At 47.2% G+C, this 20,733-nt stretch overlaps 1 protein-coding gene across 5 annotated transcripts in view; it reads left to right on the forward strand.

Annotated features, from left to right (window-relative positions):
- The first annotated feature begins 354 nt into the window (after positions 1-354).
- dok4 (docking protein 4) overlaps positions 355-20,733 on the forward strand; it is a 53,355-nt gene continuing 32,976 nt past the window's right edge. The window contains exon 1 of one of the 5 annotated variants that reach the window (XM_026177158.1): positions 355-623. The gene's annotated coding sequence lies outside the window, so the exon portion shown is untranslated. The other 4 variants (XM_026177204.1, XM_026177176.1, XM_026177168.1 and 1 more) reach the window with 4 other exon arrangements.

The raw sequence follows: 20,733 nt of genomic DNA on the forward strand, positions 1-20,733 counted from the left end.
GGTCTTACCTGGTGTGATAGACCCCAGCCTCTATGGCTCTTGTGCTGCCATGATTAGTGCCTCTGTGCTGTCTTTCAGTCCAGCTTTGTGCAGTCATAGATTTGATCAATTTATCTAATGTATGTGTGAGTGAGGCGTGGTGTAATTAATGAAGGCCAGCGGGTCTTAATACATTTCTACATCTTCACAGCAGATCAAATATTTTGTGTGGATGAAACATAAAATCAAGACTTTCCTCTGAGCTGTTCTGTTGTGTCTGATGCTGGAAATCAGCGTGGCTTTTTTGCCTGAGCCTTTTTGGGGGTGTTACGGTAGGAGGCGGGTCCTGCTGGAGCGTGGCTGGCTGGGCGTGTTTAGTGTGTGCGAGACAGAGAGCGTGTATGTGTGTGTGCCCTGTCGGGCTCCTCTCTCCTCCTGCACGGCTCAGCTCAGCTCGGCTCAGCTCGGCCGGGAGGAACGGCGCACACAGGCGCGCGCACACGGACGCTGATCCGCACACAAACCGAACCGCCCGCGCGCGGATCCGCTGGATTTACCGGCTGCAGGGAGGAGGCTGAGAGAGCACCGGGAGCCGTCCGAGCACCGGGAGGGACCCCGCCCGGACAGCCGCAGCTGTCAGCCAGGTAACGGAGACTGCAGATGTGCGCGCGCGCATGTGTGGCAGAGTTTGCGGTGACGGCGATGTCCCGTCCGGTTCCGCCAGCCCGGTCTCCTTTGTTAGGTCACAGCGTCGCGTTCATTTCACGCTCCGTGTTTTTGTCTGTTTCTGTGTTTCCTCGTAAAAACACGATTTCAATAAACCGACGAACCATTTACAGAAAAGTGTTCGGAGAGCACGTTCAGCCATGTCAGTGGGTTTGTGTCACCTGTGCGGCGTGGACACCTGACATCTGCGCTCTCACTATAGTCGTGATATTTATTTGACTTCGTGGGCATTTCTTCTCTTATCTTCCAGTTTTGGGGGTTTTTCTTATATCCAGTGATTCAGGAGGTCGAGCAGGTCCGAAGGTTGGTGGTTCAATTCCTGGCAGCTCCAGTGTGCATGACAAAGTATCCTTGGCAAGATACTAACCCAAGCTGCTGTCTGCGCGTCCATCACTGAGACAGAAGTGCGCGTGTGCGCCGTGGGGGCTCAGGTAGAGGAGAAAAGCGCTCATCTGAAAAACATTCATGAGATTTGATCTACAGTTTTACTCATTGGACACCTTAAAAGAAAGAAATCTCTTTTCTTTTGGGACATTTTTCCCGCGTGGGGCTCTTTTGTTGAATCACATTATATTTTGTTCCACTACTTTATGAAGCTGGTATCTTATTTTCTAGGTTGTTTTTAATGTCTTGTCTACATTTGAGACACATAAATTATATCTTACTGTAATTTCATAACTTTCTGAAATATTAATAAAGAAAATAATCATGTTGCATCCTGTCAAAGAACCCCTCTGCTGGCTTCCTTCTTTGAGCCAGTCCTGCAGAGGTGCCGTCAGTTACACTCAAACACCTAACGCTGATCTCCTTGATGTGTGGTGGTCAGGTGGAGGTGTGGACCTCATCCTCCTGGAGGAAGTGATGCCCCGTAGGTCCTCCTCCCTCAGTGAGAAATGCGTGTGATGCAGAAAGAGTTTATGTGTTTGTCTCTCAATAAAATCCCTAACTGTGGATTTGGTCCACAGCCGAGCCGCCTCGTTTGGTGGATGGTGTGACTCCATGGTTGTGCAGCCTAATCCTGATCCTGCTGAAAAGTATCACAGGGTGATGTTTTCTCCTGGGACCGCTCCCCGCCTGATAATGGAGCCTCTGCTTCAGAGCTGCTAATGAACCGCGGCTCTCTGTTATCTCAGCAGCCATAAAGTGATGCTGGTAGTGAGTCTGATAATACAGGGGACCGATGGGGAGGGACGGGAGGGTTTCCAATGAGAGTCTTTCACGCTGTTACTGCTGGAACATCACGGCAGTGGGCAAAATAGCGTAGGATGGCATTATGGGAAGAAGGCGAGCTGGCAGAGGCAGTGTGACAGTTTGGGGGATCTTCTGCTGGGAAACCATCTACATGTGACTCTGACACGTCCCACCAACAACAGCACTGTTGCAGACCGTGTGCACCCTTTCATGGAAACGGCGCTCCCCGATGGCTGTGGTCTCTTTCAGCAGGACGATGCACTAATGCACAGAAACGGTTCAGGAGCAGTTTGAGGAGCACAACAACCACTTTGAGGTGTTGCCTTGGCCTCCAGATTCCCCGGATCTCGGTCCAGTGGAGCATCTGTGGGATGTGCTGGACACACAGTCTGATCCACGGAGGCCCACCTCACAGCTTACAGGACTGACAGGACCTGCTGCTGACACGTTGGTGCAGATACCACAGCGTGCCTTCAGGGGTCGAGCGGAGGCCACGCCTCGAAGGTTAATGTTATGTCTGGTTGGTGTAGGAATCAGTTCATTTCCCATTTGAGCAGACTTCTATCAGCCATCATCTGAAAATAATTTCACATTTTAGCATTGACGTAAATGTGTCTGGTAGATGGCACAGGAAGTCCAAACCTGACCTGATACAATCAGAGATAAGTTAAACTGACACTGAGGTTAATATTGCACACAGGTGAATTTCAGCAGGTCTTTGTGCCTCCAATTAATCGGCCTTCATAATTTCATGAGCTGTGTTATTGGGACCTGTTGTCAGCTCTTCATCTCCAACACGAAGCTGGGTCAAATCCATAGATTTATGTCCCTACAACATGAGTAATTGTCAGAGAGCAGACCTCCTGTGCTGATGGATCAGGTGTGCTGTGTGTAATTTACAGCTCTAATGGTGCAAACACGCAGCAAAGGTGAAGGCGTCTCGTTAGTTTGACAGATCTACGACTCACACAGCAGCCGGCAATCAATCCCGAACGCACGCTTTTATACGTTTCTGTGTGTGTGTGTGTGCACGCGTGTGCGCATGCAGGGCTGCATATGCTCATGCATATTCAAATCTCAATTTGGGTCTGTGTCAATCATGCCTGTGGGTGTGTGTGTGTGTGTGTGTGTGTGTGCACCGTGTTTACATCTTTGTGGGGACCAATAATTGAAAGTTTCCCATACTTGTGGGGACCAACAGCTCTTATGGGGACAAAATCCTGGTCCCCACGAGTTTGAAGAGATTTTTGAGGCTATAAATGTGGTTTTAGTGTCAGGGCTACAGTTGGGCTATGGTTAGGGTCAGGGTAAACGGGAAAGCATTATGTCAATTAGATGTCCCCACTAAGATATGAAAACACGACTGTGTGTGTGAACATATATATTTATATATGTGTGTGTGCTTTCGTGTGCTTGTGTGTGTGCATACGTGTGTGTTTCTCAGTCTCTGGGTGAATGAGTAAGGGGATACACTGGGGAGCTGGAGGGAGGGAGTGAGGAGAAGCTGGAGGAAGATAAGGAGGAGGACTTCTCTCCGGTGTTTTTCCTGCTCTAATTTGCTCTGACAGCAGCTCCTCTGGCTCAGACTGAACGAGCCTTTACACTGAGGAGAGAGAGAGTGTGGAGTATTCCCACTGTCTCTCTAACAGGCTTTAATTGGTGATGCTACAGTAACTGTATAGAGCGGTGTACTTCTGTAGTTCCACTACAAACTTCCTGTTGTGTTTTCAGCTCTTGCTAATTATCCAATATCCCTGCTGCGGATTACAAATCAGCCGATACACGAGTTGAATAATTAGGGCAGCCGGAGCTCGTTGTTATTGTTACTGTGAATTAAAAGTGTTTTCACCACAAATATCCTGCTTCCTGTGCTGCTCTGTAAAACAAATACTAGAGTGAAGGAAAAATCACTGCCAGCCAAGTGTGAAGCACCAGGGCTGAAAACGACGACATACCAGCACACTGTTCGGTTTAAAGAGATCATTTCCCCCTCATAACCGCTATGTGGTGTGTGTGTGTGTGTGTGTGTGGGGGGGGGGGTTATTGTATGATTAGGGGTTTTAGAGGCAGGTGGGTGGTGACCTCAGATGTGGCACCGACATGGCAGGTAGCTGGTAACGTTGTAGCGTTGACCATTTTTAAATCAAACTGCCTTTTAAGATGGACGTTGTGACGCCCCGCCTGTATTAACACCTGTATTAAGCAGGTAAATACCTGCCCCCCTGCTTTGGAGGTAATGTTGCTCACTTTTGCCTTCTCGGCTAAGGAGGAAGTGGTGATCATCCAAGACATTCAGACTTGTTGGTGAGGTTGGTGCTGTTAATGACCTGCATGGTGTGTGAATTTTAAAGTGATGGGAGTGGAGCCAGGGAGCCAAAGGCAGTGACGTGAAATAATAACGTTTGTGAGGTGAACGGAGATGTTGTTGTTTTTGGTGTTTGCAGCAGTGTAACAGCATAAATGAAACCTGACAGCCACATCCTTAAAAACACTCTGCTGGTGGAAGCGGTTTGCCTCGCTGCACAGCCCCGTGTGTCACCTGTCTGATGATACATTACAGGTGTGTGTTTGTCCTGCACGCTATCATTTCAGCTTATTACAGCCTTTTTCAGGTGCCGGCAGACTGATTATTAGGCTTCAGACGGCCCTCTGCTTTATGACGTCTGCCAGACTTGTGTTAGTACGCATGCACATTTGTGCACGTGCACATCGGCGTGCACGTGCACATCGGCGTGCTGTGGCTTTAGTCTGAAGCTGTTATCGCTCCACTATCTTCCATCAGAAATCTTGACTGTAGCACTTTGCACAGTGAGATGAGCACAAATACGTGTGTCCAGCAAACATTCTGAGTAACACTGGAATAACTAATGTTGACTAGAAGGAAGTTCGTGCAGAAGATGCTCGCTGTCCATTTCAAATGAACACGGTGGTGAAGGCCAGCCGTCTCTTCCAAAGCCAGGTGGACTTCTCGCTCTCACTCTTCAGACCAAGAAGTCACAGCATCAGGATGTTTTTCCTGTGGTTTAGCTTCTCCCAGAGTTGTTTTATTTTATTGTAATTAATAAAAGATCACATAAACAATTGTTTTCGAGCAGACCGGGAGGTTACACATCTGACAACTTATATTTTGGAGCTGTTCTTCAACCAGAACTCCCCCCTGTTCAGCATGGGGGGGTCATCCTTCTGTTGATGAGTCCAAACTGAAACCAAACAATGTTCTTACTTGTGAGAAATATGCAAAAAAAGTCATGAAAACCTGCAGACACGAACATCCTGAACACCGAGCTCCCTGCAGGTTTATAACATCAGCTGTTCGAACATTAACTTCAGTTTCCATTTTGGCTTCCAGCAATTATTAAATCAACATATTTGAGGGAAAAATCCAAATTTAGCTCGTTTTGGAATAATCGTCTTATTTTGGCCCTCAGCATCTCTTTGCTTTGCTCGTGGACGTTGAGTCTGTCTGACTGCAAGCTTTTCACAGCCACAGATGTCGTGTTTAAACAAAGACTTATGATATTTGGTGTTTCTTCCCTCATTTTGCATGTGAAAGACATTTATGGTGCAGTGGAGTTTCAGCTGATGAGCAGCAGCACAGGTTTTGTTAGACATGGAGCAGCAGATGGATGATAGGAGGTGGAGGGTAACCGCTTAGGAGAGATGGAGGAGGTGAGGGAATAACAATGCTGTGACTGATAGCTGTAGGACGGGGGGTAGTATGTCATGGTGTAGCACCCTGTGGATGCATATGTCAGCTGTCACAGCAGTGTGGTTACACCGTCCACCCGCTCTGCCTCTCTCCTCTGTCCACCCTGGAAAGTTTTCTCAGACTGATTTGTGCTCCGTGCTGTGGAGCCAAACGTCGCTGTGGCATCACGTTTGCTTTTAAAGGGATCTCACCTGAAACCCTGATGTTAGATGACTCACACAGGGTTCCACATACTGACGAGAAACCTCGTGATGGTGCTCTGGAGTCTGGAGCTGATCGTGAACTGATCTCCAGACGGCACCAAGGTGAAACACAGAGTTCAGCCTGTTCAAGGTTTGATTGTTGCCGTGATGGGGTTTCGAGTTCACACGAGGTTCATTTCAAACAGTTTTGATCATGCTGATGAGTTTCAGTCTCTTGGTTTAGTCCTTTGATTATGTTATTATATATTATTAGGTATCCTCCTTTCTTTTTTTTTTTACCTCTCAGCCCTGAAAGGCTGATTGGGTATTGTCCTCACGCCACCGTGCAGGCGGGTGGTGGCGTGGACACTGTGAGCACGATCCATCCATCCTCCTCTGTTAACCTGAAGATGGTGGCAGCAGGCTAAGCAGCGAGTCCAGATGTGCTTTTCCAGGCAAGGTTTTCCGCCTCCTGCAGGATCCCGAGACACTCACAGGAAGTTCTGGGTCACAATGAGACCAAAGTTGTAATAATCGAGAATAATCCTTCAGAGATTTCCGTGTGGGGAGGTGTTCACCAAACCTCGAACCTCACATCCTCGTCCTCTCACCGCCTGCTTGTTTTCTTTCTGTTTCCTCCTCAAATAAACGAGACGAGCGACTTAATTAAGTGAAAGCAGCGGTGCATTTGTAGAAGGGCTCACTATCAGCACAAGTGGAGCCGACAGAGCTCTCTGTGTTTTTACTGCAAAGGATTGTGGGTGCACTCAGCTTCTGGTTGACTGGCCTTGACGGAGAGAGGGAGAGAGGGTCTGTAATTAGTGCTCAAGGCCAAACTGACAGAGTGTCTCTCTCCCTCGCTCTCTCTGTCTGTCAGTGTCTCTCGCCCTCCAGTTGTGAGATGAGAGCTTCACTCCTCTCTCTCCTCCTCTTCCTCCCTTGCTTCTGCCGTGCAGCTAGTTTTTGTGCACGAAGCAGCTTCTTCTTCGTGTGTGTGTGTTGTGTTTTCTGTGCAGTGCAACTATACTCCATCTGTATGCTTACAAAATGTCGTGTTCCTGGTCTGCTGACCCAGCGTTTTAAGTTTCAGTTTGTTTGGATGTTGTTTATGTTTAAGTTCATTAGATTAGCGAAGTTCGTTTGGTTATTAGACTCCTTGTGTTTTCTTCCCCTGTATTTAAGTTTCCCTCACCCTTTGTGTTTCATGCTGCGTGTTTTATGTTATCAAGTTTGTATTGTCATGTCTGTCTCACGTTTCCTGTTTTATTTTGAAGGAGTCGTGTGTTCTTTGTTCATTGGATTTACTTTCACTTCCTGTCATTAGGCTCATGTCAGTCAGCTGTTCCTCCATGTGTTCCCACTTCCCCTAATCACCTCCTGTGTATTTAAGTCCTCTGTTTTCAGTGTGTCATTGTCAGCTCGTCTGTTGTCCTTTGTGTCCTGTTTCCAGGCTCGAGGTATTTTTGTGTCCATGTTAGGGTTTGTGTTGTGGGTTTCTATGTTGTCTTCGCTCTCCCAGTTTAGGTTTTTCTTTAGCTTCTCCTCTGTCTTTTGTTTTGTAATGTTTTCACCAGCCTTAATAAGCGGCTCGCTTTCTGTTAACAGTTAAGTTTTGTTTCATGGTGCCTGCGTTTTGGGTCCTTTTCATAATACACACAGTCGGCCTCTGCCAGACTGTGACACAACAGTGTGTCGTTTACAGAAATCATCACAGAAAGTGAGACAAATTATTCCTCATCTTTCACCTGCATGCAGCTGCATTAGCTGCCTTGATTAGAGCATTAAATGGCTTTTTATCAGTAACAATCATGATTAATGCGCGTAAAAACGCACCTACCACTGGGCCAAAAGGTGAGTGTCACCCAGTCTGATAACACAACAGCTACAGCTGAGCTCCGGCTTATAAAAACAAGCTTTCTGAATGTGGTTAACGCCATAAAGATGATTTATTCAACCAGACAAACATCTTCACATCATGCGGTTTGTGCCTCAGTCGACCCGAACGCTGTGTCAAACTTTTACACAAGTTTAAAAACAGCTGATAAAGTAATGGGAGTGTTTGTAGCTCCAGGGGAGGACCGAGCTCAGAGCATTAAGGACACTTAACCCCAGATTTCCTCCATACGAGGAGTCCACGTCACAAAAAGGGACGAGAATAAAAATCTGGACCTGAGCTTTGAACTTTGAGTCTCCCACCACAGGATACCAACACATAACACAGTCATTCAGATCAACTGGACACAAGCAACAACAACACAAATGTCCTCGGTGCTCCGTAACCAGCATTCAGCCTCTTCTCTTCTTAATGCACTCTCCTCCACCTCTCTGTCTAAGGTGCAGGAGCAGGTAGGGAGTGCTGCGCCTTGGTCCCGGCGGCCAGTCCACCGCAGCTCCTGCACGTCTCCATCTCCAGTAAATGAGGTGACATCAGCCCGCTCAGCCTGCTAGTCGGAGGAGGAAGCTGCCTGCTAATCATTTGTGTGGCGTGATAACACCTGATAACAGCCACGTAATGGGCTGAGAACATTTAAACAGGTGGCTGTATCACAGGTGCGCCGCAGCGCCGGCCTTAGTGGTTAAAGGAGCCCAGCAGCTCCGACACACATTTCCATCTTTGTGAGATGCATTTTTAAAAAGTCACAAAGGTTTGGAAAGAGCCGTAAACATCAGACTGCAGCTGATCTCGGATCAGTGGAAACAGCTCATTGCTGCCTGAGTATCTGCAGACTTTCTGCCTGCCTTTACCGACATCCACGTAAATAAAGAAACAAGTTTGGCTTCATCTGCATGAACTCCAAGTCAACTGAAACCATCCTGTCAGCTGTCACTAAACGCAGGCGTTTGTATAAATTCAGCAGTGGATTTTATTCTTCTTTGAAGATGAAACAGGACTGATGCGCTCACATCTCGGGCTTCTCTTCTCCCTTTGGCTCATTAAGGCTGAGCATATAAGGCGTGCGGTGTCGCTTATGTATTTCTGTCCTCGCCGTCAGAACTTTTAAACATGTCGTGTCCAAGGCGAGCCGAGCGGCGAGGCAAAGTTTCAAAGTTCAGCTGAATTCATATCTGCAGAAAAAGGTCACCTGGCGTGTCGTCAGCTCGTCTCCTGATTGTTCTGTCACATGAAGGCACTTTTTGTTCATCACACCTTTCATGTACTAGCTCGTCAACGCACCAGCTGTTCCTGCTTCCTCTCATTTGCTTCCCATTACAGAAGGTTGTTTGGTTCCAGCAGAAGATGTCCTCAGGTTGACTAACACAGCTGAACACATATGACAGGAAGCTTTCGCTTTAGTTTCTCCAGGACAGAAACTAAAGCTGCCCTTTGTCACAGATTCTGTTCATAAATTTTATGGAGAGGATTTCCAGAATTTCTAGGCGTAGTCAAGGTAGAAGGATCTCATCTTTGCAGATGATGTGGTTCTGTTGGTCAGGTGGTGTCCTTCAGCATGAGAAGCAGTGCCTCCATGTCTGAATCTATGGCCTTCAGCCAGTAATGGGTGGAGTGCCCAGTACCTCAGGGTCTTGTTCACAAGTGAGGAAATTGACAGATTCGGGCCATGGCTGCAATGATGCAGACGCTGCACCGGTCCATCGTGGTGAACAGAAGCCGAAGTGGAGCTACATCCTCTGCTGTGGATGGCTGGCCTCTCCTTAGGCACATGGTGAGGAGTTCAGTCATTTGGGAGGGCTCATAGCAGCCTCTCCAGCTGGGGTAGTTTGGGCATCTGACTAGGATGCCTCCTGGGTGAGCTATTCTGGGCATGCCCTCCTGGGAGGAGGCCCTGGGGCAGACCCAGGATTCAATGGAGTCTCTCAGCTGGTCTGGGAATGTTTCAGTCCTCCATCAGATAAGCAGGAGGAGGTGGCTGGTGAGAGGGAGGACTGGGTTCTCTGCTTGGGCTGGTGCCCCCGCGAGTGTGACCCGGATGGATGGATGGATGGATGGAGGTGGTTTTGTCTGTTTCAGCAGTTTTACATCCTGACTGGTGTTTTTCTGCATCAGTCAGACTTTGATGTGTGCTAACATTTAAATGTATTTGATTGTAAAATCCAAAAGGATGCTTGAGTGAAAGAAGCAGGCATGAGCTGCTGGTTTGGGTCTTCTCATAGAACAGCTGACAGGAAGGAGAGAGCAGAATCACCCTCGTCCTTTGAGACGGACACAGAGGACAAAAAAGTCCTCGTGTGTTGTGAGTTTACTCATTTCATTCCTCAGAGAGCATCACTTTAAAGCAGGTCATCGTGTGTGTGTGCGTGTGCAGTGTTGGGACTAACGCGTTATTAAGTAACGCGTTACAGTAACTACGTTTTTATTGTGGTAACGAGCACGGTAACTAGTTATTATGCCAAAATCAGGAACGCGTTAGTCGTTACTGGGATTTAGATAGGGTCGTTACTCGTTACTTCGTGTGGTGGCTATCGCGGAGTTTCCACAGATTCAGTAACATTAGCAAGTGGTGGAGGCCAGCAGGTGGATGAAGGAAAAGAGACCCGAGGCGGCCGCCGGTCCGAGTGTGAACTGAACTTCAGGTAAGAAGTTATGACCTGCAGTCTCTCTGGGTCAGATATGAACCAAGTTTAGGTGGAGTTTATTTTCGTTATGCTGACTTTTTCCGTACTGCGTGCTAGCTAGCATGACGGAGTTTCTATACAGCTGGGTGGTGCTATGAAGCTAATGATGTTGAACTTTATTTTGTTCATTAGTTATTAGAGTTGCCAACCGTCCCGTCTGGTATTCAGAGAAAATATTACGCGTTTCTTATTATTGAGGTGAAAAGGAACAGTTTGTCCCGTAATTCAGCTGGAATAAAAAAGACACAAAGCTGGAGTTATTCTGTGTCTTTGCTGCACAGCTGCCTCTTCTTCTCCCCCCTCTCTCTCCCGTTTCTACTTCAATCATGAAACTGATCAATGATCAGCTGATCGGCTCTCTTGTTTATTTATCGCTCACTTTGCGCCAGAAAGAGGAAACCAGCAGATGTCGCGCTAAACAACAGCAGCACGTTTAAGCTTGATCAGCTGTTGTTAGAATGTATTTAATATTAATTTCTAGTATCAGCTGATGTTTGCTGGAGCCACAGCTGTAAAGCTGCTGGTCATGATATGGTTTGGATATGTGGTGAGAGGGAAACATGAAGATGAAACCAGGAGACGTCCTTACTGAACCATCAGAGCTGAACAGGTGATGGAGAAACAGGTTTACCTTTTAGGTGACATGAATGAGTTGAAGTTATGAACTGTTTCTGAGAGACAAATAACACCAGGATCCTTTTTATGTAGCTGACAGCTGGTAACTGTGCAGGGGCGGGTCTAGCAAAGTGTGGCCAGGGGGGCATGTAGGGCATTAACAGGGAGAGGGGGGCACAAAGAAATACTTTTCTTTCTTATTCTCATTTCAAATGTCTAGCTTTTAATAAATAATTATCTGAATCTTACAACAAACGATTGATAGATTGATGCATATATACCATCAGAACAGTGTACATCACTGTCACAACAGTGTTTGTTTTCATTCAAAGGCTTTATGATTTTTCCTATAATGGTGGGTCGGTCTCTAGTCAAAATGCCCAGGATGATTTTTTTTGTCCCAGTCCAGCTCTGTATGCGGCTCATCTGCAGTCTGCTGTTACCTACATCTTCCTATTCAGAAGGCAGAATTTCCAAGTTCTGAGTACAATCAAAGCACCACGACTGCAGTTTTTGTGTTGGATGTAAAAGGCGCACATGACGCTGTGACGTAGGCTAGAATCATGGCAGCAGTCAATGACGGTCCAGGCGTGGGATTTCTCTCGTGGAAATATGCACATTATTTTTTCCTTTCTATTGGTAGGTGGCACAGTGCACTGTGGCAAGTAAGCAAGCTAGAAGACTGGCAAAGCTATGGAAGCAACACATTAACAAGAGAATTCTGAGTAAAACCAAAGTTACTTTCCCTAGTAACTAGTTACTTTGAAAGTAACGAGTAACTTGAAGTAACTGAGTTACTTTTGAGAGAAGTAACTAGTAATGTAACTAAGTTACTATTTTAAAGTAACTTACCCAACACTGTGTGTGTGTGTGTGTGTGTGTGTGTGTGTGTGTGTGTGTGTGTGTGTGTCTGTGTGTGTGTGTGTGTGTGTGTGTGTGTCTGTGTGTGTGTCTGTGTGTGTGTGTGTGTGTGTGTGTGTCTGTGTGTGTGTGTGTGTCTGTGTGTGTGTGTGTGTGTGTGTGGCAGACACTCCCTCCTCCCAGTGATGGATGGAAGGTTGCTGGCTGGCTGTCTTCGGTGTCAAACTGATTTCTGATTGGCTGGCGTTGTATCAGCCTGCATGTGACAGAACTCAGCTGATAATAAATCATTCTCTTTTTTTTTGATAGCGAGTGAACAGAGCAGCAGTGTGATGTATATTTCATCTGCACCTGAAATGAATCAATGTGAGCCAATGAGAGGGTGTTTATGAAATGATGCTTCACGTCTGAGACTTTTGATTTGAAAATGTCCTGATGTGATCTCTGATTACCTGTTGTGGGAGACGCACCTTTCCCTAGTGACCAAAGGTTGCTGGGGGGTCGTCAGCTGCTCTTGTTGACATGCGGGTGGATGTGACACAGGCAGCTGTAGCTGCTAGCTTCACCTGAGCTAGACCTCAGCATCGTGTTTGTGCTGTTGGAGCCTTTTGGAGCATTTTTAACGACATCATGTGACCAATAATATGGCTGCTGTGAGGTCACTGCACGAACAGACCGTTAAAGAAGGCGGAGCTCTGGTTTTACTCAGAGAAAAGCATCAGGCCACACCTCTTAATTCTGACTTTACGAACGTCTGTGGAGGAGTGAGTTGTTCTGAAGAGCTCACTGTACAACGAAGCTGTTTCAGGACCGCAGCAGCTCAGTCATGACCATGACTTGGTGTGTAACGGTCAACGACCGCGGAGCTCCGAGCCATCATCATCAGCACAGACTGTGAGCACCAGGAGCTTCAGCAGGTCTCAGTGCTTTGCTGCATGTAGTAGGTTCTCTACCAATCAGAACGTGTCCAAGTATCATTGGATAACTGAGCTGCCCACAATGCATCACAGTATGTGAATGTTAGATGAGCTGCTTAGACGACTGAGTGAATGAGACTCGTAGTCTAAAGCGCTTTGAGTAGGAAAGCACTACATAAGTGTAAGTAAGTCTATGATGTCTGATGTTGTGGTGGTTACACGCTGTCTCCATAGAACTGCAAAGATGAATGAAAGAGGGCAACGATGCTGCAGCTGTTCGCCCGTGCTCCTTTTTGTTGGCTCTGTCATGTTTGTGTGGCTGAAGTGTGCGATCACCGTCGGTGCTGCTGAGTCACGGCCTGTCACACTCTGACAGCGGGGATGAGAGCGCCGGGTGTGGGCTGCGTGCTCGCGTTGGAGTCTCTGGGCGGTTATCCTGGCAGCGATCTGCTTCTGGTGGTTGTGTTTTGGAGCGAAGCAGTCGTTGATTATTACATTAATGCGGCGTGGATTTGCACAAACTGCGGTCGCAGCATAATCGAGTCGTTATTTTTCTGCACACGTGGTGCTGATGAGCCGATAAAGCAGCTGCTGCCCGAGTGTCTGAGTCTCTCCTGGAGCGTGACTGCAGATAAGGAAAGAATGGAAAGCAATGTTCAGACATTTGGGAAAATATGCATGTTTGTTTTTTTAAATCCTGCAGTCAGATCAGAAGATTCATAAGTGTCTCGTCTCTGTAACGGCACCTGTGCACATTGGTTTGGCACAAAGACTGAGGTGAAACTGTGAAGTTCCTGCGTATGATGACAGAAAGTGAGCGGCTGTGATCGCGTATTTGTAGGTTTCAGATTGTGAAACAGGCCAGACATGTGCGGTTTATTGAAATGCTTGAATTTATGCGTCCCTCACAGAGCCTCGGTTTGGGCCACGCGAGGCGTCACAGCGAGAGCATCAAACAGCCAGCTCGGAGCAGCCTGAACATCACGGTGGCAAAATGACGACCCTGTCGTTTTGTTGTTGTTTCTTTAAATCTCACATCGTGTTTCAACGGTTACTTTTCACAGAAGCAAATAAAAGCAAAGTGTTGTTGCAGATGTCGTTTGCCTGTGCTGTAGAGCTTCCTGCGGTGACACTGACGCACTTCAAAGTTGATGTAGCAGAAACACTCTGCAGTATCTCTTCCTGTCTGTGGCTCCGTATCTGTGCATTCAGAGTGATGACAGAACTTCTGATCTTCAGATTGGTGGCCGTCTCGCAGGTCTAGTTTGGCCACTATATCACCGTGACGACAGCAGCTAAAATCTGTCAAACACGAAACAAAACGAAGTGTGCCGAGCGCTCGGTTTGGGCTTCATGTTTAGAGATCAGTGGGATAATGTAGGTGAATTTCCATCGTCTTCAGTTCTTTAAGAACCACTGAAGATAAAATGTTCCTTTCAGTTTTTGCTCTAACAGATTTGTCTTGTGTTAAACTCTGCAGACATGCAGAATCATTTCAGTGCATTTGTCGCCATTATAACCCTTAAAAAAGCTTTATTGTTTGGATTCATCAGCATATCAGGGAGTCACAGGTGAGCATCAGCTGCAGCACGTAGGTTGGTGTTCATGTCTTTCAGTACTTCCAGAGTTGGACCACTCCTGCTCAGCTGAGACGTGATATGGTGTGAGCCCCGCTCCCACAGTGTCATCATTATCCCAGTTATGACAGCAAAATGATGTAATTAATAGACTATAAAATCATTGGAGCTCCTACCTGCATGGAGCTCCATTGTGCATTTGAAAGGGGAAATTCCACGTTGACGGTACCGAGCTGCAGAGAAGCCATCCATTCGTTTTCTGAGAGAGCTGAAGCAGGTTAGACGTTTGATTCCTTTCATGATGCTCTTGATAGAAAGCTTCATTATCCAGCAGACGCCTGGAGAACGTGGAGGTCAACGTTAAAGGAAAACTACTTCAACTCCAGCCGTCCCTTCAGCGCCTGATGGTTTATAACCATTGATTTAGTCTCCTCGCCACTCTGCTAATTTATGAAGCCCTCATCTGGTGCCAATAAAGCAGCCAATGAGGTGAAGGGAAATAAAGAAAGCGGGAGAGTGTGACTGCTGGCCTCGTGTCAGAATCGATGTGGACGTCACTGATGATTCACGTGTTTTTGTTGTAGTGGAAACTCGTAAAAAGTGACGGAGAGACGGCAGCTTAACCACCGATTACAGCCTCTGATTGTCTTTGGTCCAGAACGGCGATGATGATCCGAACACGGACAGGTTAATCAGCCGTGTGTGTGCGTGTGTGTGTGTGTGTGTGCGTGTGTGTGCGTGTGTGTGTGTGTGTGTGCGTGTGTGTGCGTGTGTGTGTGTGTGTGTGTGTGCGTGTGTGCGTGTGTGCGTGTGTGTGTGTGTGTGTGCGTGGTGTGTGTGTGCGTGTGTGTGTGTGTGCGTGTGTGCGTGTGTGCGTGTGTGGTGTGTGTGTGTGTGTGTGTGTGTGCGCGGTGCCTTTGGTCTGTATGTTGTGTAAAACAAACCTCTCCTTCGATCCTCCTCTCCACCTGTTTGTGTTTGACAGCAGGTGTCTAATATCTGTGGACAGCTCAGTGGTCCATCACAGCGCAGGCAGATGGTGTTCGCTGGCCAACACCCTCTTCCTCCATCCTTTTTTACTTCCTAGATTCCTTCTTTCCTTCCTTCCTCCATGCAGTCCGAATAAAGGCACGTCCCTCAGTAGCCTTGAACTTTGAAAGCCCTCATCAGACAGCAGCAGTTGCCAAGGAGTCAGTGCTACCCACTGTGACGTGTGTGTGTGTGTGTGTGTGTGTGTGTGCATGTGTGTGTGCGTGTGTGTGTGTGTGTGTGTGTGTGTGTGTGTGTGTGTGTGTGTGTGTGTGTGTGCATGGATGTTTTGCAGCTCCTCTGATTGTGTTTTGATCTTCAGTTGTTTGTATTGTTTCATCATTCATGCTGTTTTTGAAGTCCTTTTCTATTTATGAAAAATAGTCGAATGTGATAAAGAGAATTATTTCAGTCAAGCACCTCTGAGGCTGAAAATGCAGCCACCACTGATGTAGGGACACCTGCAGTTCCTCAAATGCCCACTAGAGGCTCCAGCAGTGAGTCGGTCTCCATAGACTCCCATGTTAAAACTTTCCAGCAGAGTAAACATGTTTACAGCCTGATACACAAACTGATTGGTCTGTGGATCATGTCTCCCTTCACAACATCTGTACGGGGGAGGATGGTTTTAGACCTCTGGTAGGGCCGATGGGTGATCAAGGTGGGGTTGTCATAGATACCAAACCTTGTTAGCTCTGCTTAATACTAAGGAACGATATTTGAGGTTTTAGCCATCAAAGTAACAAATAGGGTCAGCTGTTTCAGACCTGCTTTGGCCTCTAAGCATGATCTTAAATCCATTATAGATATTTTACTTAGAAATGATTTGAACTGGGACAGAATTTCAGCAACCTCAACATGTTTTAAAGACTCGTGCGACTCCTTAAACTTGGTGTAATTAATAAATTGTCCTTCAAGGTCAAGTTAGTGCTCAATGTGCAGTCACATGCGGTAATAAGCTGTTGTAGTTTTACATGAAACTTGAATGTTTTAAAGAGCAGGTGTGATGCTGCAGTGATTCCAGATGTTGAAGTGACCTTGGATCATTCATCCATTTCTAATAAACTCGGTCTTCAGCTGATTGAAGAACATTTAGAATCTAAATAAATGAAAGAACTTTAATGGTTAGAAAATCAAAATCAGGTTTTTGTCCTAAGAAAACTGAAATAAGCCACCAACAGGAAACAGCATTGTGCTGCCTTATTCACCTTATGTGTGTTTAATCCAAAGGTTCCAAAACAATCGTGTAAACTGAAGTTTATCTGTGCAGAAGGACGCTAACTAACTAAAGGAGTCCTGCAGGGTTTCAGGACGCATTTTATTTGCTTTAATAAAAAACAAAGTCTTGTTAGGAAGCTTTGGGAATAACTCCTCCCTCCTGAGTCTTGACTCAGTGCATCATGTATCTCATGTTTCAGAACAAGTGCAAAGTCTGCGGCTCATCTTTGCAGACTTGATTTGGTGAGCTTCTCCTCCACTGACAGTCTGGGAAAACAACAGTTTCCTGCTGTGTTCACTGAGTTTGTGTGGCTGCTACGTTGCCCAGGTCTCAGGTCTCAATTCTAGGATTTTAATTGGATGTTACTGGGGACTAATTAGCAGGTGTGTGTGTCTGCTTGCTGCTCCCATGCAGTCTGTGCACGCACACTGATAAATAAAGTTGGCTGACAGCTCGGCACTCCATCGTCCTTCCTGCTCAACTACCAGCATCAGCTGAAATGCTAAAGCTCAGGCTTTAAACTAGCTGTCGGCGTGTATATGAGTGTTTTCCATGTCCGTAAGCATGAGGACAATAAAGATGCACTTCGACCTGTTAGTCATTGAAAGTGTCCAGCGTGCTGCCAGAGAAACGGCACAAATGGAGCCGATGCCCGGGCGGTGCCGCTGCCGTGGGCCGGGCTGCAGCAAGTGAAGCTGAGTCTGCCCTCAGCTCCAGCTGTGCAGGTGCTCCGGCGGAGCCGTCGTCTCAGGGCTCGGCTCTCCGTTTGTTTGTAGCGACCAGCCAGCCTGCGTGTGTCATTTATAGAGACTGGTCGTTTAGCCTGGGAAGCCAAACTAACCAGGTTTTCTGTGCTGTGCAGTTAGTGCACATGTGTCGAACTCCAGGCCTCGAGGGCCGGTGTCCTGCAGGTTTAGATGTGTCCTTGATCCTACACAGCTGATTTAAATGGCTAAATGACCTCAACATGTCTTGAAGTTCTCCAGAGGCCTGGTAATTAGCTAATCATTTTATTCAGGTGTGTTGACCCAGGGTGAGATCTAAAACCTGCAGGACACCGGGCTTTGGATGTGTAATGCTCTCTGTGTGCACTGCAGGATGCTGTAAAATGACTGCTTAACTTCCAGGACTTCAGGGATGGAACCAGGCGAAACAGGTTACTCCGGATCTGGAGCTGTTGTGCTGGGCTCACACTGTGCGATTTTTGGCCCATTTTGAGCCGATTTTTGAGTCGTGCGACCGTTTTGGCGATCGGCCCGATTTTGGCCTTCATCGTGCGTCGTGCGTCGTGTAGTATACGTGGGGTAACGAGACGCGATTGACACCTCACGACCAGCTCCCGATCATCAATCGCTTGGTAGCGAGGCTGTCTCCGCAGCTTCTCACGCGCAAACACAAGTGTCAGTGAAAAGACGGAGCAGCACGGCGGCGTGTGATCTGGACACAAGCGATGGAGGCACAACTTGTAGAACTATGGCTCATCCGAGCCTTTTTGATATGGCCTCACAAAATTATCACGACCACAACAACCATGAAAATAGTTCATATGAAATCAGCTGCCTGATCATGTTCTTCATTAGCGATGTAGCAGAGTTGATGGTGTGTGTGTGTCTGTGTGAGTGAAAGACAGAGACGGAGAGCGAGCGACAGAGTTTCTGTTATAAGCTTCATATTGTTGTTAATAATAAATTAATTAAAGCAACAAAACAACCTGAAGAGCCGGAAATCCCCTCTGTAGTTAGCAGCTCTGTGAGGTTACTCTGAACAGCGTAGATCAGCTGACTCACCTGCAGGAAGTTCTTCACTGAAATGGTTCAAATTATACTTGGAGGACCAAAGTTTCTGAGTGAGGCTCCCACACAGACACAATGCTTAATACCAACATTATATCAGGTCCTTTCAGAGTGTTGATGCAGCAGGTTGACCGTGCTGTGTGCGGCGTTATGTTAGTAATTAGAAATGTTCAGCAGATTTAAGAAGCTTTCCTCCAGCTTGTGTGCGCTCAAACTTTATTTATCATCACTGGTGTAAATTATTTATCATGTGTTGTTCGGGACAGTTTGGCCACTTTCATTTCAGGGCTCACTGCGAATATCTGCCAATAAAAGTGCCGGACAGGCTGAAGCTCTATTATGCGTGACTGTATGAACACAGGCTGGCAGCAGTTGAGTGGAAGCAGAGTGGAGGATTGATAATTCACTTAAAAACATGAAACCAAATCGTCGCTGTCAGACGCAGAGCTCTGCACATCGTCTGCTTCCAGCAGCTCCTGATGACATTTGTCTTCAAAAGTGAGAGCGGGAATGATTCACAGGTGAGAAAATGTCAGCTTGTTTACATCCAGCGGCGACGCTGTCGTGGAAAAGTCACCTCATGAATGAAACATTTCGTTTATCTCAGGTTCAGCGGCACGAAATCGAGCCGCTGGTCGGGGCTGTTCTCGGCACAGGGAGCAGCGGGAGAAACACCAACGTGGAGTGAAATGAACTCGAGACACTTTGTCACCTACAAAAACAGTTTGCACATCAAATATCAGGGACGCTACAGATTAAACCTCGGTGCTCCAAACCCCTGATCCCGGGGGAGGGCGTGCCCATCGCGACTTAGGTGAGAGTCACGTCGAAGGAATCGACCGTGACCCAGATAAGCAGGTTAACTGGGACGTGAACACGTGCACAGGTGCGCTTAAAAAGGCAGGCAGGAAGAGGCAATTAAGAAAAACCCTGACATTTAAAAAAAGGCGAGGATGTCTCAGATTAACCTAGATAGCAAAATGTGCGCAGCCCAGATCTGAGCCGACCCACAAATGCTTGTGCATCACAGGTTACTCCTGTCTGTGCTGCTGGTGGCCAGGTGCGTGTCAGAGGTTAGCATGACTCTTCCAGCCTGCAGCAAAGTGTTTCTACGGTGAAGGGGACACTAACAGAAAAGGCCTGGATGAGATCCCTGCAGCAGCTGCTCTGCATCGACACGTCTCTGCTTGTTGCAGAGCCGGCGACGTCACAACGAGCGACCGAACGAACATAATTGGCACTTTGCTGTCACCGTGACTGCGCTCTGTGCTGCACACTGATATTATACCGGCCTGGGGAGGTTTAACGTCCTAACGTGTCATCAGTCCTGCTGACCAAATCACATCTCTTCAGGCGAATGCAGTTATTATTTCTTCCTCAGTGCTGCCTGTGTGTTTTCTCGGGCCAACAATGAATTCAGACATTTCAGCTTCTGCCGGGAGAGCTGCGAGCTGTTTGTCGCGTTTTCTCTGAAGTGAAGAAGTGTGACGCGTCGCCTCGTGAAAGATGGCTCAAAGCGCTCGTGGCGGAGTGTTGGTCATGTGTGCGCGTCACCATCTGATATGAGACTGGAGACGGAGCGTCTCTCTGTCTGTGGCCCCTCTCCGTGTGTGTGTTTATCCCATCGTTATCTGTGACAGATAGTTATAAGCAGACAGACTGACGCTTTCCCAAGTGTTAGCCTTGGGGCGTCCTGGGGAGAGGGGTGAGGGTGAGGCAGAGAGAGGAAAGAGGAGTATCTGAATTTCTCTCTTTAATATCCGACCTCCCCACTCCGAGTTCGTCTTTTTTTCCATGTCATGCTCTTTTTCGCTCTCATCATCTCGTCTTGTTACGTCTTCAGTGAGCTCGTGTACCAGCCCTCCTCATTTTACTTTTTTAATATCAGACATACAAAAACACTCATGCTGAAGCACTGAAACCTGGACTTCCTCTGACGTCCAGCAGAGGCAGCAGTGAGTCGGTCCCCATAGACTCCCATGTTAAAACTTTGCAGCAGAAATAACCATGTTGATGTTTGCAGCCTGATACACTGTTTGGTCTCTGTGGATCATTCCCTCCTTCATACCAGCTGTACAGGGGAGGATGTTTCTAAAACTCACCTGTTTAAATTGTATTAAGGATTAAAGTTTGCATTATTAGGGGCGTGGCCTCTGTGACTGACAGGCGGATGGTGACACAGGTGGCTGTAGCTGCTAGCTGTCTGCTAGCTTCACCTGAACTGGACCTGTTACTGTACTAACAGACCGTCCAAGAAGGCGGAGCTCCAGGTTTGGTGCACAGTGAACTTCAATGATTTCATTGAATGTTATTGAGCTACAATTAGCATCCACCTGTGCCTGAGTGATGTTCGTGTACAG

The sequence above is a fragment of the Astatotilapia calliptera genome, chromosome 1 (genome assembly GCF_900246225.1).
Source record: "Astatotilapia calliptera chromosome 1, fAstCal1.2, whole genome shotgun sequence".
In the NCBI taxonomy this organism is placed as follows: Eukaryota; Metazoa; Chordata; class Actinopteri; order Cichliformes; family Cichlidae; genus Astatotilapia; species Astatotilapia calliptera.